The sequence below is a fragment of the Delphinus delphis genome, chromosome 13 (assembly GCF_949987515.2).
Source record: "Delphinus delphis chromosome 13, mDelDel1.2, whole genome shotgun sequence".
Taxonomy (NCBI): domain Eukaryota; kingdom Metazoa; phylum Chordata; class Mammalia; order Artiodactyla; family Delphinidae; genus Delphinus; species Delphinus delphis.
Window position 1 is genome coordinate 70,881,920 of NC_082695.1, and position 26,508 is coordinate 70,908,427.

A 26,508-nucleotide genomic window follows, 5' to 3' on the forward strand; every position below is an offset into this window, starting at 1 on the left:
TAGATTTTTCTTAGGTGGTGTCTCTCCACATTTTGGCGAGGGTAGGTTCCAACTACTGCAGGCCTCCATCACTCTTAATGCTTAGTTATTGGTTCAGGCTAGTTTAGTCGCTGAGGAAATGGGGAGGAATGTTCAGATGGGGATGCCGTTTGGATGTCCAGGGGCAGAGGCAGGGGATCACAGAAGGAGATTTGACTCAAGAAGGCCAATGTGAGCCCTTTCCAGTGACTGATACCAAACTTTCTTTCCCGATCCATCGTTAAAACCATTCTCTTATTGGAATCCTCCTATACTGTTGGAGGGAATGTAAATTGGTGCAGCCACTATGCAAAACAGTATGGATGTTCCTTAAAAAACCAAAAATAGAGCTACCATATGATCCAGCAATCCCACTCCTGGACATATATCTGGAGAAAACTCTAATTCAAAAAGATACATGCACCCCAATGTTCACAGCAGCACTATTACAGTAGCCAAGACATGGAAGCAACCCAAGTGCCCATCAAAGATGATTGGTTTAAGAAGATGTGGTATATATATACAATGGAATATTACTCAGGCAAAAAAGAAGAAAAGAATTAAACAACATCGGTGGACCTAGAAAGTATCATACTAGATGAAGTCAGACAGAAAAAGGCAAATATTATATAATATGACTTATATGTGGAATCTAAAAAATAATACAAATGAATCTATATACGGAACAGAGACTCAAAGACATAGAAGGCAAACTTATGGTTACCAAAGGGGAAAGAGAGGGGGAGGGATAAATTAGGAGTATGGGATTAACAGATACACATTACTATACATAAAATAGATAAGTGACAGGGATTTACTGTATACCACAGGGAACTATATTCAATATCTTATAATAACCTATAATGGAAAATAATCTGAAAAAAATGTATATAACTGAATTATTTTGCTGTATACCTGAAACAACACAATATTGTAAATCAACTATACTTCAGTTAAAAAAAAAAACTATTCCCTGATCAACACTCTTAACCCCTTTGCCCCTCACGCTCTCTCTCTTGTATCCCTTTTATTATTATTTTTATTTTTATTTTTATTTTTTGCGGTACGCAGGCCTCTCACTGTTGTGGCCTTTCCCGTTGTGGAGCACAGGCTCCGGACGCGCAGGCTCAGCGACCATGGCTTATGGGCCCAGCTGCTCCGCGGCATGTGGGATCTTCCCGGACCGGGGCACGAACCCGTGTCCCCTGCATCGGCAGGCGGACTCCCAACCACTGCACCACCAGGGGAGCCCATCTTGTATCCCTTTTAAATGAAGACGTCCTCATACTCCTGGGTCGTTTTCCATCCCTGTATTGTGAGGGGCATGGACTTGTGCTTAAGACGTAAGAAACCATGCAGAGCAAGAAAGCGGCAAATCCCGGGAGGAAACAAGCGTTCTGTTTCCAAAAGGGGCGGCTGGGATCCTAAACAAGAGAAGTCCACTGCGAGTGTAGAAGCTGACCAGTGCATTAGTACATTCTTGCCAGCACCTGCCCACGAGAATGGCAACCTGATCTTGGCACATTGAATGTGAGTCCTGGATAATCATATCTTTTTCAAATGCTTTGATTCTTCAGCAAGCTTAGGTTCAGCCCATGTAAAGTGGGAAAATCAGGTGACTCTGTTTAGGGTCACCATCCCAATACCTTATCCCATTCCTATATACATTTTGATATAAACCGGGAATATGATAGTAGGTAGCTATCTTTGAACGTGATGTCAAATTTTGACGTTTTCACCTTGGAGGCAGTAACAGAAGCTGCATCCTTTGTTACCTAGTAAGAGTTTGCTTTTCTGTTTGATTTTTTTTTTGCTGGGTGCATGGACATATAAAATTAAGACCATATTTTCAAGTCTTCTTGACAGCTAAGTGCGACCATGTAGGTTTTTGTGTCTGGGATTTGAATGGAACTTGGGTGGACACCTTCTGGGTCATACCCTTAGGAAGAGGTGTGCTTGCTCTCTCTCTCCCCTTCCCATATTCTGCAGGCTGGGATGTAGACAAAGTGATGCCCCATCTTGAGGGATTCAGATGAGGGCAGAGTCTTAATGATGACCAAACAGCAGGAAGGAAGGAACCTGGGGCCCCAACTCCATGAAGCCCCATAGCAGCTGTTGGTCCTCCCAGCCGAGAGCCACCCCTTCACAGGGATAGGAGAGAAATAAATGTGAAAGAAAAATAGTATTTTATCTTGCTCAAGCCACTGTTATTTTGGGTTCCTGTCACATGTGCTAAGCCTGTATCCTAACTAAAACAGTGAACCAAAAGCTTTTATAGGAACATTTGGATCAAGCAATCCAGAAGGTGCAACAGTGAGAACTGGGCTAAAGTCTAAGAGAACTTAGATTATCTTAAATAATTACTGTCTTGACATTCAGGGGGAAAAAAACGTAGCTTTAAAAAATAGAAAGTGATAAAAATAATTAATTGAACAGCCTGAGAGCATGGCATTTATGATGCATTATGGAAATCAGAGACTTAGGAAATTTTTGAGCTGGAAGGAGTGGGAAAATTCACCTGGTCTCATCACCTGGCCCAGTCGCTTCATTTTAGAGCTGGGTTTCTCAGTCTTGGCACCATATTGATATTTTGGGCTGGATAATTCTTGGCTGTTGGGAGGTGTCCCGTGTATTATCAGATGATTAGCAGCAACCCTGGCCTCATCCACTGGATACCAGTAGTAAATATCCATCCCCACCCCACCCCCTGAAATCATGACAATAAAAAGCCAAATGTCCCCTGTGGGGAGGGGAGTTGTCAAATTTGCTCCCAGTTTATTGAAAGCACTGTTTCAGAGATCAAGAAGTTGTGGCCCAGCCAGCTAGAGTCAGATTCCTCCTATATGCTGCAAACTTGAAGCATGCAACTTATTTATAATACTGATTTAGAACTTGGGAAAACACTAAAAGTACTTTAAAATAAATACAGATGAAATGATAGCAATAACCGATATTTATGAAAGTCAGGCTTCATAAGCATGTCTTACTTATCTTCACGAAAACTCGAGGATTCTCCCATTTTAAAGTTGAGGAAACTGAACATCTTAGAGGCCAGGTAAGCTTACACAAAGTGGTACATCTAAGAAGCAGAGGAACTAGTGTTTGGACCTGGCTTCAAACCCACACTCTTACTCAGCACTTTGCATATAAAGGGAATAATAAGTAAAGCATCTTGCCACTTTGAATCAAATTATCAAGTCCACAAAAATAAGCTAAATATATACGTCCAGATAAATTCACATTTTCCTTAATAAACTTATATATTTCCTTCATTCAATAAAAATGCATTGAACACCAACTATATGCATAACATTGAAGGATAAAAAATGAAAAGTTTAAAAAAAAATAGTTTACATTTATTGCCAGATTTTACATGTATTAAGTCTTTGAATTAATTCCTTGATTCCTTGCAATAGTGCTAGGATATTGGTTTTATGATTCCCATCAAACCATAGATGAGGAAATGGAGGCCTCAGACGCTTAAGTAAATTGCTGACCAGTACGCAGCAGAAGATTTCAAATCCAGGCCATTTGACTCTCTAATCGTTCCCAAGGGCCACCATAACAAAGAACCAAAAATAGTGTGGCTTCAAACAAAAAGAAATGGATGTCTCACTGCCTTGGAGACCGGAAGTCAAAGTGTCAGCAGAGGCATGTTCCCTCTGAAACCAGTGGCAGAGTCCCTCCTTACCTCTTTGCAGCTCCTAGTGGCTTCTGGCAATCCTTGGCATTCCTTGGCTTGCAACTGCTGTACTCCAATCTCTGCCTTCTTCATCACATGGCATTTTCCCTGTGTGCTCCTGTCTTACAAGGCTGTTTTCTTGTAGCAACACTAGTTATATTGGATTATGAGCCCACCCTATTCCTCATCTTAACTGATTACATCTGCAGTGACCCTGTTGACAAATAAGGTCATATTGCAAGGTACTGGGCATTAGGACTTCAAATACATCTCTTTGGAAGACTCACTTCAACCCATAACAACTCTTTTTTTTTTTTTTAGAAGATGTTGGGGGTAGGAGTTAATTAATTAATTAATTTATGGCTGTGTTGGGTCTTCGTTTCTGTGCGAGGGCTTTCTCTAGTTGTGGCAAGCGGGGGCCACTCTTCATCATGGTGCGCGGGCCTCTCACTATCGCGGCCTCTCTTGTTGCGGAGCACAGGCTCCAGACGCGCAGGCTCAGTAGTTGTGGATCACGGGCCCAGTTGCTCCGCGGCATGTGGGATCCTCCCAGACCAGGGCTCAAACCTGTGTCCCCTGCATTAACAGGCAGATTCTCAACCACTGCGCCACCAGGGACGCCCCCATAACAACTCTTAACCATCATGCCACAGTGCCTTCTTGTAAGGGAGATGCAGTCCTTGTCTCTGGAAGCTCACAGGAGCACAGGAAATAAGGCATTGCATGAACAAGAGCGATCGTACAAACTAGAATGATCTGATCAGTGTCACAAGAGAGGTAAAAAACAGCCATGGGAATTCAGAGAAAGTGAACAGATTTAACTGAGGCTGTGGAAGGGGACATAATGGGTAGGCCTTCGCCAGGAGGGGTCCTGGGACAGATGAGGGAAGGTATAAGGACAGGCAGAAGTGCATACAAAAAATGCACTCAGCTGGGAAAACTCAGGGCTTGTTCCTAAAATGCGGAGCTTACCCAACATCAAGTCTACAAGCCAAGATAGAGCGGCTCATAAAATCACAACTTTTCAAAATCAGAACTGGACGAGATCAGCTAGACTAGCTTTCTCCTTTAAGAAGGTGACGATATTGCACAGCTGGGGTGACTGAAGCCGAGAGGGGTTAAGTGGCTTGCCTTTATTAGCATAGCTGGCCAGTGATGGAGAGTGGTGAACTGGGACCCAATTTTTCTATCTTCTCCTTGCAGCTTTCTGTTTTTTCTGTATTATAAAGCTAGACAAGTAGATTTGGGGAGGTATCATGAGGTGTTGAATGCCAGGCTGAGTCACTAAACTGAGTCACATGGTTTCAATGTCGTGATGTTACTTCCGGAGATTGTGGGTGCACCAGGTGCTGAATGAGAAATGGGACCAACCGGAAGAGGGAGAGGCTGGTGGAGATTCAGGATGGAGATGAAGGGCAGTGAAAAGGAGAAGGTAGAGGAAAGAGCGTCTTCAGACGTAAGAGACAGAAACTCTTGAGTGTTTGGATTTGGGGACAGGAGGCCAAGATGACTTTGAGATTTGACTTTGAGGTTTGTGCCATTAATAGAAGTGGAAAATTCAGGGGGTGATACAGGGTAATCAACCATCCTGGTTTGCCTGCGTTGGAGGGGTTCCCTAGAAGCCAGGACTTTCATTACTAAAACCAAGAAGTTCCCAGTCAGAAGTCCTGGGATGAGTTGGTCACCCTAGAGGAGAAACAGGTTTTGCTTTAATTTTACTGTTATAAAAATAAAATAGTTCATATTTTATCTAAATATACTAGTGGGACTTCCCTGGCGGTCCAGTGGATAAGACCTTGCTTTCCAATGCAGGGAGTGTGAGTTTGATCCCCGATCAGCGAGCGAGCTAAGATCCCACGTGCCTCGGGGCCAAAAACACAAAACATAAAACAGAAGCAATATTGTAACAAATTCAATAAATAGTTTAAAAATGGCCCACATCAAAAAAATTTTTTTGAAAAAAAATATACTAGTAAATTAATTATTAAATTTGAATGACTACTAAAGCTAGCGTTAAAGCTAGTTAACACTAGATTTAGACTTATAAAACCTAAAAGTGGGACAATTAGCTCAAGAACGTCTTTCAGCTCTAAAATTCTATGAATCTATGAGTACAGCCGAGATTACCTAACTAGTCATATTTACCATGTGGAAGAATGGTGGAAGCCCCGAGGAAAGAGTTCATTTTGGAGACCAGCATATTGGAAGGCTCCTGCCTTGTGTATTTCACAATCAGAAGTTTCTGTAAAACCACAGTGTTCCCTTTGCTTGGACGTAAAAAAAAAGAAAATGCAAGGTTTTTTTTGTTTGTTTGTTTTACTTGAAATATAGTTGATTTACAATGTTATGTTAGTTTCAGGTGTGAAAAGTGATTCAGAATATATATACATATATTCTTTTTCAGATTCTTTTCCATTATAGGGTATTACAAGATATTGAATGTAGTTCCCTGTAGTCCCTACTGTAGCTCTACAGTAGGTCCTTGTTGTTTATCTATTTTATGTACAGGAGTGTGTATCTGTTAATCCCAAACTCTTCATTTATCTACCCTGCCCCCCAACACACACCTTTCCCCTTTGGTAACTTAAGTTTGTTTTCTATGTCTGTGAGTCTGTTTCTGTTTGGTAAATAAGTTCATGTGTATTATTTTTGGACAACACTTCTGTTTGTTGGGGGAGGGTCTTTGATGTCTGGGTTGTTCCCATCAATTCTGCCCTGAGGATATCACTAAAGATGATCTCAGCATTTGTCTGCTAAATGACTTGAATCACCAGCTCCCTGTTCACATAGGGACTGTGAAGGTATGTTGGAAAAACTCCTGATTTCCCAGGCTCTTCTTGAATCTTATTTTAGACAGTAAGAAGTAATTTTTCAGTGCAGTGCACGTGAAATTAAGCATACAACTGCTGTTATTAATGGGACTTACGCATCTCATTTCCCCCCTTACACGGTAACATATACACATGTGGGAGGCTGAAGCTGTGCTGTAGTTGTTCCATCAGAATTTTATAATCTGTTATCTATCTGTCCCTTGAGATAAATGCATAGTTCATTTTCTCATTGAAGGAAAACTGAGCCTTGTTCTCCGACATCTCAAAGGGCTTGCTCCAAAGCATCTCTTTCTGGTGCTAAGTATTTGAGTAGTATGTTTTATTTTTTTTTAAATATATCTCCTTTTCATTGGAACATGCTGAAAAATACATACAGCCCTTTCTTTGTGATGTTGTGAATTCAATATTGAACAAATTCTGCACATCACCTCAGCACATGAGGAATAAATATCCTCTGTTTATTTATAAATTGCTGTGTTTTTATGACAAGAAAAGGTCTTCCATGTTGCTTTCGTTAGGTGCCTCAGGGGTGCGTGGAGATACCTGTTCTCCTAGGGTGTAACAGTTTTGGTCTTTGATGCCTGAATTTTGTCTAGAAAGAATTTTTTGACTTAAAAAAAAGTCTTAAACCAGGACTGGAAACCATTAGTGCCCAGTAAATATTTCTGGTGACCTCATCTGTTCTCACCCTATCTTGGTTGGTCTAGTTTGGGGCAGTTTACAGTTTTAGTGGAAAATCTGGATCAGTTATAGTGAACAAATGACATGGGATAAAGAAGAGAAGAGTTAAGAGATGGCAGCTCTTAAGAGCAAGAAGCCAGTGAGATTATCTGGTATGAAAGAACAGCAATGACCAGGCATGATGGTACCACCTGTGATTTAGAAAGGAGGCTTACTTCTATCCCGTTGAGCACTTTGTGGGTTTCTCTTGGCAAAATTATTGATTGTGGCTGGAAGCCTACAGGTGAAAGCTATTACTTAAACTATGAACTTCAGGAACTCTTTCAGCTTAATCATCTGGGCAGGCTTAGCTACCAGATCTTTCTGCTGGGAGCAGATCCCCCATCCAGAAGGCCAATGCTGTTATTAACGCTGCTCACAGCAAAGTTCTTTTGTTTTGTCTTCTCCGTGTTCCAAACTGACAATAAGTATAACTGACATCAGCTTAGGAAATAGAAAAAAGATGTAGAGCCGAAACACATATTTCTTTCCAATCCAAACGGGCTCTAAAAACCCTTAAGTTATTTGGTCGTCACGATTTTTTACCCCCCAAAAGGATTTTTTTCCCCCTATCTTCTAAGTTTCCTTTTTCCCCCAATAATTTAAACTTGGAAATATGCTCGACCATGGAGTAAAAGCCACCGAGCAGGTCTCTCCAGCCCTTCAGTTAAGTCTCTTCCAGCCTTGAAAAGCTGCCTGATTTGGGGTTGGGTTTCTGTGCCACCCCATTTTGTATTTTCACTGTCACTTTTAGCAGACGTGAGGATCATGGCATAGAGCTGTACAATGGATGTCCCATGTTATGCAGGTACGCTGTATGCACAAAACCCTTATCTTCCGTGGCATAAACTGCATCAGCACCTGTGCCAGAGATGAGCGGGCAAGAACCAAGGCTAAGAGGGAGCAAATCCACCTGTCACACTGTTCCTGCAGCTCTTCCAGCATGTTGACAACATCACGGTCATTTTGAGAGCCCTTCATACAGAAAGCCCTTCATACAGAAAGTTTCTTAGAAATGCATATTTAGATGTTGGAGAGAGTAACATCTATGTTCAAAAACAAATCACGGAGCAGAATATCCTGTGTCGTCCTACCATGCAGGCGACAGCTGCGGGGAAAATAGAATATTTTAAATAAGTTAGCAAAACAGCAGTCCCCTGGGGACTCTGGCTTCGCCTTAATATGTGAAACAAAGCACCTTAAAAGGCTTAGTTTTATATACATATACATTACTTAATTCCCAAGGACACTGTTCTCCACAACGAGAATGTGTGCATGTGTGTTTTTTTCTCGGAGAACTTTCTTTATTGAAGGTTTGTGCGACGGTTCAGCGGAAATTATGCAGCATCTTTCCTCAACAGAACTGCATTAATGTGCCAATGCCCTTTATTTAATGCACTTTAAAATTCTGACGCGCCTTTTAAAAAGTATGAGTTGTGTTGGGAAAGTCTAATCACCGTTCTGCATGAACGGAAATGTGCTATTTTTGTAAGGGGAGTGCTGGAGTCGGGTTTTTAGCATAAGGGTGTCTCTATAGTACAGATGTCCGAAGACATTGGTGCGTTTTGATGCCCAAATCAACCAGCTAGAAATGTTACTTCTGCCAAAATTAGTCAGAGGAACTTCAACTAATCATCATTTAAGCAATTTGGGACTGAAAACTCTGAAGACTGCAGGGAATATTTAGAATTAATTCTTCAGAAACTCAGCTTGGAGGGCAAACTTTCTCTGCATTCTAGAGCGTGCATTTACCCTGCAGGATTATGCTGTGTGCCTGTAATGACTTCATACAGATTTTTTAAGAAGTCTCTTGGGATCCTATCGTTTTGGTTTGCTGATCTAATCCATTTCCCTTTCTTCTCTATCACGCACTCACCCTTCTCTCTGTGGCTGCCTCTCTTTGGATCTTTTCCCATTCCAATCAGTGTGTCCTTTTGAAAAATGTTTCGTTAAGGTTGAAGTTCCAAGGACATCACTTTCCCTCTTTGAATAAAACGTGCCCTCTTGTTTGAATGCAAACTGCCCATGCCCTGACTGTAACATCAAAACAACGGGAAATACACCGGGTGCACTCAGGCAAAATTGGTGTGTGAGTCTCTTGGAAATATCTAGTAACAGGTGCAGTCAGATAAGCTGGCAAAGTATTCTGGTTTCATAATAATTACTAATAAGAAAATAAACATTAGGTATGCATTATTTAAAATATTTTTGTGATTTTTTTTCTACTAAAAAAACCCCCCAAAACCTATCCAGTAACCAATTCTATAGCGTTAAAAGCTTAATAAAAAAAAAAAATCTGAGTCCCTCTCTCCCAGTTTAAGCAGTCTTCTTTCTACTTTAGTGAAATTTACATGAGATGTTTGTTCTTGTAAGAAGAAAATATATGCAATTTTTACCCAAATCTTTGAAAATCTGTGTTATCCATCAAGTCAGTAGGAGATTCCTCTAACTGTGGCTTTTGATGATTATACAATCATATTTATTACATGCATTCCATATCCTCAAGGAATGTCAATTGTAATAAACCAATAGGCATGCATATGTATTTCCCTTTTTAGTAAAATGAAATGTTTGCCAGTTGTTTGGAGGTCTTTTGGTATGAATAAGCGTTCTAGACAGTCTTAGGACTGGCTCAAATGCATTTTGGTAAGAAAAGCTGCTTTGCAATTCTTGGAGATTTCAAAAGCATCAATTAGGAAACTCTGACTTTCAATGTGCCTGCATGCAGTCGGAAACATACCTACATACGTGGAAATTTGATCATTTAACGTAGTTTGCCATCTTTGTGCTATTTTGTATAGAACCTGCAGGGAAAGGAAATAGTTTCCTTTTATAACCAACAGAAGAGCATACTGTATATCAGTATCTAGTAACTTTTTTTTTAGACTTTGGATTTCTACATATGGATTTAGTGTCCAGATGTTGCTGCCTCCAAAGCCACAATGTCAGGTTTTGTAGAAAAGAGGGGATGGCTATATTATAGAGACCTTTTGTAAGTTGAAACCAATAGAATTTGCGGGGGGGATGTAGAGTATAAGTATTAATATTTGAAATATAGCAGGAGAGTGGGGTGGGAAGGAAGAAGCAGGGGCAAGCACAGAAGCAGTGAGCGAGGAGGAAATCTATACACTTCAGCAAAAATGTTTAAGAGCCTCAAATTCTAAGAAATGTATTGAATTAATTGCACAGCAATGTGAAGATGTATTTGCGGGAAGGAAGTTCTAATTTGACATGCTCTGCGGGATTTCTAGGGATTAAGGTTGAGAAAACTTGAAAACAACATGGGTCTAGATATTATCAATGCACTAAAATAAGAAAATGACTACAGGTGAGAGGAAACAATCAATTCTGATCCTACTTTGAGAGAGAGAGGAGGAAGATGAAACAGTGGCTTCAATTCTTTCCGTTCATGAAAGCTCTCATCACTCCCAAATGTTCATATGTGATTTAAATTCCGAGACGCTCGGGCTGTGGTGAGCCAGCCACACTGAACAGGGGATGGGGGAACAAACTCCCTTTAGGCCAGTCACCTGTTAGGTTTGGGATAAAACAGAAATTGAAAAATTACTTTCCTCTCAAAACATGTTGGTAATTCCAAAGCATCAAAGACTAAAACTTTTGCAGAGTCCATTTGTGTGTATGTATGTGTGTGAGTCGTTTTGTGTGTGTGTGTGTGTGTGTGTGTGTGTGTGAGACAGAGAGAGAGGGAGAGAGACCAATGAAACAGAGGACTGGGGGAGAGAAGAGAGAGAAGAAACTTGTTAACATGAATGAAATTGAAGAAAGATTCTCCTTAGGAGCATCTATATTCACATATTAAAGAACATATGTGAAACTATGGAACGTGTTTCCAGCCATGTAATTAAAAACACACACATATTGTGTATACATGTGTATGTATGTGTGTATGTGTATTTTATTTTTTGTGTTATAGTTTTTTGGAAAAAAAAAGGAAACAAGTTCTGTTTCACCAGTTATATCATCATAGGCACAACCACTGGCCCCCAAGTCTCCTGACTCCGCCAATTAGCCTTGTTTAGCTTTTCATTACCCCCATTGCTTGACCTGCCTCTATGCATAATAGGGTTAATCATAGTGAAATGAAATCTTTTGATTTTATTAATTTCTTATGCAGTATGTCTTCCAGATTTCTTACTGATGCTAGGACATCAGGGAATACTGTTCATCTGCTAAACTTTGCTGCCTCTACTGGTTGTCTCTGAGGGAATGGTAAAACCGCTGGCTCATGCGTAAACAAAGACTATTGTTTGGGAAAACACACACACACACACACAGACACACACACAGACACACACACACGCACATACCCTTAGAAAAACAGTACCATTGAACTGAGAGTTAGTTCTGTACTCTTCCAGGATTGACAACAGCAGCACCATCAATGCAACATTTTCTACCCAGAATGCCATGGTCACTGAAGGAATAAGAAGCCAGGGCTGGAGTGGGAGATGGCAGTTGTGGGAGAGCCAAGGCTTCGATAAGCATACGGCTCCCACCTCATGAATTTATTTCATCTTGTTTGCTTGCTGATATCTGTTAGTTCCTAGAGGGGAGTGGGGAGAGCTTTATCCTGTGAGCGTTCCCCAGCGTGAAAGCAATTTGGTACAAATAAATTTGTCACATTTGGTTCCACATGTGGAACTGAGCATGAGACAGGGTCATGGAGTTAATTAAAAGGCATGTCCTCATATTAGAATCCCTAGATTCATGGGAATATAAGGTTATTTACACAAAATATGTTAAGTTAAAAACATTGAGTTAATTTCTCAAAATGAGTTAGAAAATTTGAAAGAAAAAATTTAGGGAGAAATTTGGAAATACATAAATTTTTATTTAAAAAGGCATTCTGTTTAGTAACAAAACGGGTTCAATAGCTACTTAAAGTTCTAAGTATATTTTATCTCCAAATCCAGACATTAGGAAAAATCAAGCAACTGTGGAGAGGTTTCAATAAATGGATAGATTAGGTTAACCTAACATAAAATGTGTTTTTTGTCTTGAAGTTAGGAAAAACTGCCTTTCTCTCTGAGGTACACAAAATGATTTCTTGCCCTTTGTGAAAAGATTAACGAAGTTAAATCTTAGCTTCAGACTAGGAACCATTAGGAGATTAAAAAAAGAGAAGAAGAAACGAAGGAAGGAAAGAAGAGCATGGAAGAGAAACATACTATCTCCTGTATAAATCAGTCTAAATCTTTAACGAAGTTTCTTAATATACTTGATCGTATGACAGAAAATTTCACGCACACCCCCTTACTCAACGCCTTTCTTAGGAAAAAAGCCACAACCAAAAAAGATAATAAAGGAAATGAGTCTATAAAAATCTGAATAAATAGGAATTTTTACTTTGTTTAATGTCAATCTGCTCTAAATTTTGTTTGTTATGTGTACTCGCATACACGGCTGGCATCGGCATTTAATGAATTGTTTTGGTATTGAAATATACTCTCTTGCCTTTCAAATTCATGCAGACTCTACTTGTCCTTCAAAAAGGAAAACATCCTGTTTTGGTTAATGGGCTTTAAAAAAAAAAACAACAAAAGTAAATTGTGATAGCAATTAGGCTTCTCAGTGAGCATGCTCAGTGGGTCTCTCCTGGTTGCTAGGCAACCAGCTGAAGGTGTGTGGCAAGAGAGGGCCCCAAACGTAAAGGCATAAGCACCTTTGGCACAGGTCTCACCTGGTGTAGAAGCCCATGCTCATTTATTTAATTAATGGCTGGATATCCCTGGGTGACTTTGGTGGATTCCCTTTCCACGTTTTGGAGGAGCTGGTTGGGAGTAAGGAAGGGATACCGGCTGGGGGGGATCCAGCAGGATGGGCTCAAGAACCATAGCGAATATTTCTCGAAAAAGCCCTGTGCTTGACTTGGGTTGCACTTTTGGACTGTGTGCGTGTGACAATTTATTTTCCATCACGGGAGTCGCAGTTAGCTCTAAACCACTTGGGCTGCCTGGTACATCCCAGGCACAATTCGAATCCCACCTCGCATCAGCGTAACGGTGTACATCAGACCTTTCGGTCTTTCAAGTAAATCCATGTTCACATCCTCGGGTCATAGAACAGAAAATTCCCAGTTAAACCACATTGTTCAATTAAAAGTTGCAGCCCATATTCGAAAGCCCATTCGCACACCCCGGGATTCTGCTGAAGAAGCACTTACAGTAGTTCAGAGACCGGTGCCGTGAAGTAAAAATTAATCAACTTTTAGAAACCACACAAAATGCTCCGTCTTTGCTGAGTACAGCGCCATCTCCATCAGCACCTCTAAGTAGCAACCCGACCAAACACCTGGTTCGGTCCACAGTGACAGCTCACTGTCTCTCCAGTGGTAACAATTTAGAGGCATGATGCTAAACAAGATATATACATGATGTCAAATATTGGCTGCACACATCTAAGCCAATCACTTCTAAATAAATTAACCATGGCAAAGCCTAATACGATCCACCTGCTTTCTTCCCGCCGTTGTTCCAGACCCTACCTGAACCCCCCTTTGATTAAATGTCAAAAGCTTGCCTTGTGCCTACAGATTTCACTGAAGGCGGATAACAGAAAGGTTCCTCCTGTGACTCCATAAAACTGAAATAAATTCCACTGGCATCTTGTAAATTTTTATTTTCTACAATGACTGCAGGCCCCATCTGCGGCCCAGCTGTTATTAGAACGGAAAGCGTTGGCCCTTCTGCATTACAAAACAGCATAGAACAGTAATTGCCAGTGGAAGAGATTAAGTGTAGACACTAAAAATGTTTACTCGCAATGAATATGCATAACGATGGGTAGGAAACAGCCCTGGAAGATTAAAAAGAGAGAAGGGTTTGTTTACAAGGCTGGGAAAAAAAAAAGAGAGTGGAATGTCATTTGGCCCCGAGCCTGCAATAGGAACGAAAAACCTTTGGGCAAGGCATTAGGGAGAAAAACAGATGGTTTGTGAACCTTTTATTAGATAGAAAAATCATTAATCAAGCCCAGGCTGGAAATGGCAGGGTTTTTGGTAGTTCATATTTTAGTTTATTTTTTCTTAAAGTGACAGTATACTTTTTTTTTTTTGTCTTTCTGGGACAGTCATCTACGGATCTTATGTCAGTAGGCGCTGCTTCTGTACAACATTCCACGTTAAAGCCAGCTTCACGTTAGGTTAGTGTGAGCCCTGAGTGGTTATATGGAGAAAATTCCTCCAAAGGGTTTCACATTTCAGCACCTGTTTTGCCTGAATAGCAATTAAAAAAAAAATTGCAGCATGGAATATCTTTTTTCATTCATGTTCCATTCCTTTGGTTTAAACTTGGGAAGAAAATAGAGAAGAGGAACCTTTTGCATGTAAGGCCTTGCTGAGTAGGTTGATTTATAGCAGTCTGAGCAAAATACGTAGTAACAATAATTACAAATTGATTCATCTCCTGAGAGGGAATTCACACCATTTCCCTGGAAAAAGCCATCAAGAGAGTAGAAGGGTCCCCTTTGAAACTGTACTTGCCATACAATTAATCTGTGCCCTTTGAGGTTGAAGAGGTTGCATTTTACTTTTTCTTTTTTTTTTAAATAATGGTAGTGGAAATCTCAGAGAAGGACATGTAGAGATTAACAAAATCATGGAATTAATGGTGCAAAGTCCATTATCTGCTACTAGCCAATCATCAAACCCTAGGAAGTACCCTATGCTGGGGCATTATTGTTTAAATGAAATGCATATAACATTCAAACGCCCTCATAAACATACATCGTGTGTGTTCATAAACACATACATATCTATGCATATACACCTATACACACATGGGTGTGTATGCGTGTTCAAGGCTTGAAATATTATTTCTATGTCATCTTCAGGAGTGGGATGCCAGGGTTGGGCAATATCCGAATAAAGGTGCCTATTGTCAGACCCAGAATTAATGTTGATATCACAGTCCTGTAGTTTTGCCATGGTCTGCCAGGTACTTGGAGCTGGTAGCTCATTTCTACTTTGGGAAGCTACTCGTAAGCTTAACTATAAAATGTACCTGCTCCTCTGTTGATACTATGTATAAAATAGATAACTAATGAGAACCTACTGTATAGCACAGGGGACTCTACTCAATGCTCCTTGGTGACCTAAATAGCAACGAAATCCAAAAAAGAGGGGATATATGTATACGTATAGCTAATTCACTTTGCTGTACAGTAGAAACTAACACAACGTTGTAAAGCAACTATACTCCAATGAAAGTTAATTTAAAAAAATGTACATGTTCCTGCTTTGTGTGTTTCCTGTTGGATGGGGGACTGGCTTCGTCTGGATTGTCACTTAGAGCTAAGCATTGTTGATGCAGGATTCCATGAATGTGCAGTGGGGCAGTTTCTTCTTAAGGAATTAGAAGGTACTTCAAAAGTATCTCACTCATGGTTTCACTCTTCTAGTGGAAAATATTTTTTCAATAACTTTATTCACCAGTGAGTATCAGCAACACATAGGGCAAGTCATTCTTTGGCAAAAAGTGACCCGAGAGAATCCATTGGTTTCCTTTCCTTATTTTTCATGAGAGGAATTGTGGAAATCAAGGCCAGAAAACAGCTGCTACATCATCTAATTTTTCCTCTGATCCTTACCGATCTTTCATATTAAGGAAAAGAGACCCGACAAAATGGTCACATGAAAAGAAGAAGAAGAATCAGGAGGTTTCTCAGACTATAGGTCTCTGTTCCGATGTCATCACTGTCTGCCTCTGATGATCATTCTCCTGACAATCTGAGCTTCATTTCTTCCCTTTCCTTTAGTTTCCTACATGGACCTATTTATCTTCGTGCAGTTTGTTTGGCACTAATGTCATTGTCAATAAAGAACGCCAGTGAGAAGCGACATCAGCGGTGACCTTCTGCACAGATTTTAAATCGTTGCCAACCTACCTCCGTGTCCTGGGCTGACTTATTACAGAAACAGAAGTTCAAAGACATGGCTGACATCCTCCTTTAAAAACACTTTTACAGAGCAGTCAACGTTTTCTGTTTTCTGACACTCTTTTTCAAAAGAGATGCTTAAAGCAAGAAAGGTTTCCTGCCACGAAAATGACATTAATATTTCATAAATCAAGAACGAAGATAATGTTTTGGCTGCCTCAGAGACGTTTACCTTATGTCGTTTATCTAAATGCTTTTCGATTCAAACATGACACAATTTTTGGACTGGCTTTAACCGGAAAAAACAATTCCAAGAACTTTCTTACTTCAGAGCCTGAAATTCTTTAGTATATTCTTCACCAGAATTCACTGTGGAGGATACAGCCTTTCAGCTCATTGAAAAAGACCTCCCAAATAATAAATCTTTTCCAACGATCATTTGTATGCACTAAATCAAAGAATTTACTAAAGTCAAGATGAGACCTTCAAATGAAAACCATATAAACATGTTTGTTAACTTTTGAGTTAACCGCAATGTTCCCAAAAATAAAGTATTTTCTGTATTGACCTATTAAAGAACTGATCTGTTTAAAGAACAGATATTTTGTATGAAAAAGTACAAAAAAAAAAAACCTTTATAGGTCATAAATCCCTCTCAAATGAACATCTGCTGGAGGAAGTATTAAAATCGCAAAAATGATCATGCATTTCAAAGCTCCTTACCTATCTGAAAAATATGAGGAGGAATGAGGTGTTGGAGGCTGAGCCATATAGGGTAAAAATAGGATTTTCTGGTATTATACATAAACACTGTCAATTTTTTTTCATACAGAGTTGCTTAAAACAAGCATTTTATCTCTGACTCTTTATCATATTTTATCTATGGTTAATGAAAATTTTTTCCTTCTAAAACCTTAAGGGTTTTACCAATTGATTTTGACACATTTAGATTTGGGGAAGGAAAACACACTTACAGAGCAGCAATTTCAAAACATCGAGGAGAATAACAGTTGCAAAAAAAAAAAAGCATTAAGATTCTGCCATAAACCATTCAACGGCAAACGGAAGACCACAATTAAGGCCAAGCTGCTTCTCCAGGGAACACTGAAGAACAATTTCTTTTCCGACAGTGTATACCACAGAGGAACTGCCCACATAGTTCCTAAGTCCTGGACTAATAACTTCCTGCAGGAGATGAGCCCCATCGAAGTTGTGAGGGACTGGCTGTGGCCACCAGGATGAGGGAGAGGGGCAGGATCTGGAAAAGGAATGCACAATGGCTGTCTAAGGAAGAGTAGCTAGGATCGCTAGGCTTGCATATGCTATAGCACATCATTAATAACAATATCAAAAGAAAGAAGATATCTTAGCATCTGCATTAAATTATTATGGAAATCGGTATTTTAAAATGGATTCAGGGTGAAACAATAACAAAAGAGTACCTACGTATGGGACGGGTCACGTTGGAAGGCCAGAGAATAATTCTCAAAGGTAGAGTATCTGTGATCAAGCAGATTCTTCTTTCTTTTTTTTTTCCTTACATGTATAGAATTTGCAGAAAGATGGTCTTCCCCACAGCACCTGAATGAAGTAAGCTGCTTTAACAAGACTGTGTTCTCTGGAAGGTATAGGAAATATTCAATACTATAAAAATATGTAAATATCCTTATAAGAAGATCTGGGTGAAAGACGGCAGTAGTCTATAACTTTCAGTTTAACAATGATTAAATATTATTAAACTACAGTTTTGAAATTAAGGATTTTTTAGTGGAAGCAAAAGATTTTGAGACAATCTGACTTTGATGTAAACGTTTTGTATTAATAAAAAAATAAAGTACACATAAGGAGCTGCTCTATCCTTTAATGGAAAAAAGGAAAAGATTAAAAAAAGTAATTTGGAGTTGCATAACATTGGAATCTTTGATTTTCAAGGTGTCTTCTAAGTCCTGTACTTCTTCTCTTTAATAGTTATTAATCCATTAATCCTTTTTCTGTAGGTTAAAAAAGTCATGATTCAGTGATTTTACTGAAGTTATAAAATTCTCAGAGTATCGACGAAAAGGTGAACAAGGACGTGGATGTTTGTGTCTGCAAACCTGATATCCAAAGGCTGGCTGAATGTTTTCCTTGCTGAATGGAAGTTTTGGTCCCTGGTGTAGATCTAATGTGGATTTCTGTACTACAAAGGAGCTATGAAAGGTCTCTTCCTCAAAAGTTTAGAATGAGGAACAAATGCTTCATAATTGGTTACTAGTACCACAAGCAAAACAAAATCCTCCATGAAACACTTGAAACTTATACCTCAAGCAAGAAGAGTGCTATGAAGGTAAGTTAAACTTTTACTCTTGAAGTCAGTATGATAACGTGGGGTTTCTTTTAGTCCTTGATACAGACTTGAAATGAACATCACTTGACTGATGTAAGGAATATTTTTAATTTGGATGGTCTTGATTTTGTGATTATTTGGGAAGAAGAAGCCTCATCCAGTTGAGAACTTACCATCATAGTCTTTGTGACTTTTGGCTATCACAGTGTTGTCTGTGGGACAGGAAGAGAGCCACCCTAAATTGCCTAATATGGTCTCTGCTCTTGGTTGTTCCCCAGTTCTTGCACATTTTAAACCTACAAGCCAGTAAGGACTGACATAGCTGCAATGAGCTCAAGAATCCTGCATTTTCATGGGCCTGTAAGCTTCAGTTTGCAAGCGTGCATGAGCAGAGTTTTGATAAACACTTAGCTCTTCATCAGTGTTTTTCAGTCCCGGTCACATATTGAAAATTATCCACATATTTACATTTTAGAAAATGTATCATACGTTGGGGCCTCCAACCAACTGAATGAAAATCTGGAGTTGAAGCCCATACTTCTGCATTTTAATAAAGCTTTAATGGTCATTCCAATGCACTGCCTGGCTTGAGAACTATTACCCTATATGTGCTCATGAACCAGAACATATACACAACCTTAAACTATGGGAAGGCTAAATGTTTTTGGTTCTGTCACTCACCAGTTGACTGTGGAACCCTCATGCAGTAAATGGTATACCATTAGTCTGAAAGAATTCATACACTTCTAGGGGTGCTCAGTTTATGCTCTGAGAATAATTTAAAGACGCAGTAATTTCAAGCTCCTGGAACAAGGGCCTAGTTGTCAGGGTACAGATGAATGTTTAACAGATATAATGGGAATATCCAAAGTGGCTTCGTAATATTCAAACAGCTTTGCCCTGTTGAATCTGTTTTCTGGTTTTGCCCCAGTCTGAAGACTTAGCAGGTGCTTTCTGCAGCTCAACTTCCTCATCATCAATGGCACTTTACTCTCTGAGGAATGATCTGAGTCCTGAGAACTGCTGGGCTGCAGAATGAACAGCCATATAGGCCTTTAAAAGTACTATATGCACCTTCAGGTCCAAATGTCTTTCTTTCACATTCTGCAAGAGGCTGCATTTCCATTCCAAGAAAGACTTCTGATTTTTTTAAAAATATGTTTTCAGAGTGGAAAAAATGTGGAAAGATAAGGTCTTCTGGGGGAGTAGATCATCCCTGGGAATGACTTGGAATGAGTTTTCCTGATGAGTTATGGGAGCATGAACACATATCCTGTTTTCCTTCTCAATTCAGAGAGGTTCTCACAGAGATGCCTGTTTGCTCCAGCTCATTCATTCTGTTTGCACTCCTTTTTCTAAGACATCTGAGAAGAACCATTGGCTCAAAGGTTCCATCCCAGGTGTGATGAGGATTTCTGGAAGGACAGCTCTTGTTGAATGTTATTATTGTCCACATTTCATTTTTCCTTTCTAAGGAATTCCAAAATGAGCGAGCCACTCTGCATATCCCAGATGTTGTTGTAAACCAGAATTTTGGAACATTTGAACGAAAATTCAATCCCCTAAAGTTCAGCCGAGTCCCAGCTCTCCAACTAAACACTGACAAAAATGTATTTGTGCAACGGTTCACATGACTTCCTCAGCGCGCTGCGTCCCTGGCCGCGTGACTTAGTCCCAGATGAGCTGACATACCGTACTGTAAATTTTATAACCACCAAACTCCAGGATGCTAGAATCTAGGCCCTGGTTCGTGGGGTTTTTTTTTTGTTTTTTTTTTTGCGGTACGCGGGCCTCTCAGTGCTGTGGCTTCTCCCTTTGCGGAGCACAGGCTCCGGACGCGCAGGCTCAGCGGCCATGGCTCACGGGCCCAGCCGCTCCGCGGCATGTGGGATCTTCCCGGACCGGGGCACGAACCCGCGTCCCCCGCATCGGCAGGCGGACCCTCAACCACTGCGCCACCAGGGAAGCCCTGGTTCGTGTTTTTTGAGAGACTAAAGTTCTGGAAATATCCTTTAATGTTGATTTTTATAAGACCTTTAAGCAATGTTGTTTAAAAAAAAAACCTCCAAAAAAAAAAAAACCCTAAAAAGTTCAAGTTTGTTAAAAAGCTTCCTACATAGTGTTGGCAGTCATTTCAGTAAGACTAGTATTTTGAAGAATACGTCTTAGGGGATGAGTATTAGTCGTTATTATCTTGTCCAGATTTAAGCAGATCATTTTGGGAAATGTCAATATCCATGATTTAAAAGCAGTCAAGAGACAGGCCAATATATATATCATGGAAAATGCTTTCAAAGGTTTACATGCCATCTCGAATGTTCGATTTTAACGTGTACAAATCTCAATTTTCCATTCTTCCTTCTGCCCACCATTCACCTGTGTTTGTCTAATAGAAATCAGTTACTACAGCTCTGGTTACACATCTGTTTCATGCATGTGTGATTACAAGCCGTTTTAGCAACTAGTAAAACTACAGGTGTCTGGGTTTTAATGTAACCATTTTAAAAGAGCAGTTCATGGACTCTGATTATTATTTTTTATAGCTGGCAATGTTCCTACTATAGACTGCCAGCTCAAGGGTTAAATGTAACTCTTTTCTCATTCTGGTAGAATCTCTGAAATCGTCCATAAACTAATTTCTTAAACTTGGAATCCGTACTGCCAAATACAGCTATTGTATCCTGTACAGACAGCCTGTACTTCTGTTTCTATATGTCTCCAGCGACAAATAATTAACTGGATTTTGAATGCTGGATGCTAAAGTCATTAAGGAGGTGCATTTATTTGGCTTGCTTACTTCTATACCATAATAAAGACCACAATTACCATCACATCACTTTGAGAAATAATGTGGACACATGGCTTCGTAACAGCTGTAGAAAGTCCATCAGTGCCCTCACAATCAGTTCCGTTCTGTGTAAATGAAAACTTTGACTTGGAAATTTCTTCATTTTTACCTCTCATCATCTGAGTGTAACTGGAAGATGCGAGAGTTCCAAGAACTATTCTAACAACTACTGAAATCCATTATTTCTGCTAAAATACTCCAAGAACACATTCATTGTCTCTTAGAAGAAAAGATGGGTGTGGAAAAATTATAAGTGGAGAAAACTTATTTTCAGATTAATCTAATTAGACTAAAATTAAGATTTAAAAATTCAAAAAAATCCTGTCCAGTGCCTCCAAACTCAGCACACATTGAAGGAGGGACAAGTCTAAATCAATTACAAATATGACTTTGCTTCACAGTAATAGAGACAGGTCGCACTGCTATATTTAAGGCTCTGGTGACATTTCTATTACAAACATAAGCATCATTTTCCAGGGGTTTATTGCTCAGCCATAACAATTTTTAGATAGGATCATTTATGAAATTCTAGTGCTTGGCTCCCAAACCAGATAGTTTTATTTACTTCTTTTAAAATAATAAACAGAGTTTAAAAGTTCTGGATGAACGAAAAAAAATTAGTAGTTATAATTGTGAAAATTTCCTTTGTTCAATAAAGTTTGGCTAATTTCTCAGTAATACACTTCCATTTGGCCTTTAACCATAACAGCATGATGATGTTTCTGTGGCACAGATAGACCTGGGATTGATGACACCCCAGACATTTTAATCCTCTGTATGCTAGTTAGTTACTCAAATTACAGAAAGAAAAATTGCCTTTTATTGTATGATAGCTTTAAAACACAAAATAAATGAAGGCAAACTTTCTAAAATATGTGAGAATTTGACTCTAGCATTAGTTTGAATAATATTTTAAACATGTTAAATACTTTAACATATTTAGGTATTTTAAAAGTCAAAATCCTTGATTAATCCTCAGTAGTGACTGTTGTCTTCTAGAAAAAGTCGTCATGTTTAAGGTACCCCAAAAATTTGTTCCCAGCTTACCTTTTCCACCTCAGCTTTCACTGCTTCTGTTTGTGAACCCTAGTCTGCTGCTAACCTTGACTTCCAGCCATTTCCAGACACATCTGACCTACCTGTACTTTTGCCTTTTCTCATAACCCATCTTTATCCAAATCATTCTCATTCTCCCAGGCCCAGTTCAAATACCACCACCTCCAAAAATATTTTACTCATCCACCATACAGAAGTAATTCTTCTCCATGAACTATGAAATTATTTGGTTTGTCTATCAACAAATGAATGGATAAAGAAGATAAAGAAGATGTGATACATACGTACATACACATACACACAATGGAATATTACTCAGCCATAAAAAAATGAAATTTTGCCATTTGCAACATGGTTGGACCTGGAGGGTATTATGCTTAGTGAACTAAGTCAGACAGAGAAAGACACTTATATGTAGAATCTAAAACATAAAACAAATGAATATAACAAAATAGAAACAGACTCATAGAACAAACTAGTGGTTACCAGTGGGGAGAGGGTAAGGGGAGGAGGGAAGATAGGGGGAGGGGATTAAGAGGTACAAAGTACTAGTTATAAAATAAATAAGGTACAAGTATGTAAAGCACAGCACAAGGAATATAGCACAGTACAGCACAGGAAATAGGACCAATATTTTATAATTTAAAATGGAATAAAGCTATAAAACTTATTGAATCACTATGTTGTACACCTGAAACTAATATAATATTGTAAATTAACTATACTTCAATTAAAAATATTTGGTTTTTACAATCATTATGTATGTATATATTATCGATGTCCTATATACTAAAGAGGGGCTCAGTGAAGGTTTGCAGATCACATAAATAGCTGAATGAATAAATATCTACTTTGTTTGGACTATGCTTTCTATTAGGGTCAGGCAATAGGTAATAGAGTATGACATAGAAATATGTTAATGTAGATACATAATGTATATGTTAACACGATATTTTTAGGAAATCCTAGCCCATCCAAAAGTAAATAACACTTGGAAAAAGAGGAAAATGGAAGCAAATTGGATGTGCTGTAGTAGGCCAGACTCTTCTTATTCATGAAGGCTAAAAATACTAACCTTGCCCTTTCCATTGTGGTATATATGAAATGTCATGCTTATCTGCCCCCTGCTCTTCCTGCCCTGTATCAAGCCTGCACCATGTCTTGACAGCAAAACATTTCCTAACAGGTTTCTTTTTTTCCAACTTCATCCATCTTTCATGGGCTGTCGGAATGAACTTCCTGATATAAAGACAAGAGGATGTCAATCCCCTGCTTAGAAATCTTTGATGACTCACAAAACAAACTTCTGACGGTCTACATATGAAGTTCAAATCCCTTAAGCTGTCATTCAGTGCTCTCAGTCATCTGCTCTCAGAGTGCCTCGCCTAATCCATTTCCTCTCACCTCCCACTTCGTGGCCTATGCTCAGTCTCCTGAAAAACCTCACCTCACCTTGAAAATGCCGATATACATCCTTCCTATGGACAGGAGCATCCTTCCTCCCATTTTGCCTATCAGACGCTTCCTATTGTTCTAGGCTTAGCTCCAGTGCGCCCGTCTCTGCTAAGCCTTCTCCGATCCTTCCGGTCAGGATGGATTGCATTGCATTTGTTATTCACCTATATTTCACAGTGCCTAAACCTAAGATGAGCAGCTTGCATTTTCAGCCCTACCAGATTGCATGGATACTTCTAGAAAACAGGAACCATGTCACCGTCATGTTTGTACCTCTTCCATCAAGTCCCTTCTCACTTTGCTTTTCCAACAGTACTTGACTGCCTCATGATGAATTCAGTCACACCTTTTAGATGTATAATATACTTTAATAAGAATTGTATTCCTAGGATAAATAACTTCAGAAAATTCTGATTAACAGTCATAAGTTAATAATGGGTTTAATTGCTGAAGCATTTAATGGTTGGCGGATTTGAGTGAATTATCTCTGTGTCAGTTATTTTTCTCCGTCAAATCCATTGATGAATAAGAACAAAAGTTTGATATTTAACCTCTAAATTACTTTTTGGAATCCAGGACACTTTGGAATTGAATGATCTCTGCATATATAAGTATTAATATAATAATAATGCCTTTAGTGTTGGTACTTTTATTTAACTTTGGAAAGTTAGGTGGAGTATAATATTACCCGTGGAGTGAGTGATGACCTCATTCTCCATGGCAATAATCTACCTCTCAGAAAAGGTCAAACAAACTCCTTTATTTATTTTTCATTAACCTTTTTATTTTGAAACAAGCTCCTTTTGTAAAGAACAAAAGTAGGCTTGAGTTTAACTTTGCTGGTTGTCTGGACTATAAAAATGAAAGTATAAGCCAAGCCACCAAATGAAAAGAAACAGGGGGTCTCTTTCATTTGGAAAAGAAATTGTAAAACACAGCTCACACCAGGCATTTATTCATTTTTATATTTCATGCATTTTAAGAGTTGCTATTGCAACTATAATATTTTAAATACTTAATTTTGGGAGGGGTGTGTGTTTGCGTGTGTGTGTGTGTGTGTGTGTGTGCATGTGTGTCTAAGGCTAAGATTCTGAATTGTAGGATAGGTGCCTTCTTCTCAAGATGCAAGAGCCCCAGACACTTTTACATATAGAGTCTTACTCTGTATGTAAACGTTGATAATTCCTTAAGGAGATATTCTAGCACATGTCTGGTATCAGATTTCTACAAAGGGCAAGTGAACATTGTCCATTGGCTATAGATGGAACAGAGCTCTCTGATGACCTTGGAGGTGAGGGTGGCAGATTATTTTAACCTGATAATCTTGGAAATTCTGCATTATGGCATTTGTCAGTATGAAACCACGCTCAACTTACCTTACAGATAAGAATACAAAATCCAGAGAATGAAAATAACGTCTCTAGACAGGGGCCAATCTGGACTGAGTTGTAATTTTCTCAATGCCCAGTTTTTATCACCAGCTCATTCTTCTCACCATTATAAATTTGGGGGTTTTCCTCCTTGGTAAACATTGTGATCTATCCCTTTAATTTATTTTGTTCCCTTCTGAGCTTGGCAGTTAGTTGGAGGTAAGCACAGCTGCACGACTGCTGAGCCTGCTTCCAGATGCTTTCAGATGAAGACAGAAATTCTTTTATCCTGTAAGCTCCAGCTGAATCAGGAGGCCAGAGGCCAGGACTACCTGTACACATTTTCTTTAACATCTCCAGCCAGCTTTGCTGACAGAATTGTATGGTTCCACATGTCTTAATTCAAGAGAGACTTATTTAGCCAGGGATTCCTGGTGAAGTGCAGCATTTTGAAAGTTTTAAAAAACCTCTATAAATGAGTCAACTAGAATTAATTGAAAGGAAGATGTTACTTTGTTATATTCCCTATAACAGTGCTGTCCAGTAAAACTTACTGTAATGATGGAAACATGCTATACCAGGGCTGTTCAATATATTAGCCATTAAACTTCCCTGGTGGTGCAGTGGTTAAGAATCCGCCGGCCAATGCAGGGGACACGGGTTCGAGCCCTGGTCTGGGAAGATCCCACATGCCGTGGAGCAACTAAGCCCATGCATCACAACTACTGAGCCTGCGCTCTAGAGCACGCAAGCCACAAATACTGAGCCCACATGCCACAACTACTGAAGCCCACCCACCTAGAGCCCGTGCTCCACAACAAGAGAAGCCACCGCAATAAGAAGCCCGCACACTACAACGAAGAGTAGCCCCCGCTCACCGCAACTAGAGAAAGCACGTGCACAGCAACAAAGACCCAACGCAGCCAAAAATAAAAATTTAAAAAAAATGTGGTAGCCATTAGCAACATGTGGCCACTGAGCCCTTGAAATGTGGCTTGTGTGACTGAGGAATTAAATTTTCAATTAACTTTAGTTTAATTTAAATATTCACATGTGATTAGCAGTTTCCATGTTGGATTGAGCAGCTCTACAATAATCTGTGGTTGAAATATAGGAAGAAACATTTTTTAAATGGATTATAGTTAATTATTGCCTATTTTTTCTTGTAGTCTGTAGGCGCCATACCTTTTTATTGATTAATCGATATAGTGGCGCGATTAATACAGATCCATGTGATAATACGGCTTCATTACTCATTGAAACTACAGTGCTTCAGTGAAATAATGGACCTGCTTGCAACATTTCTG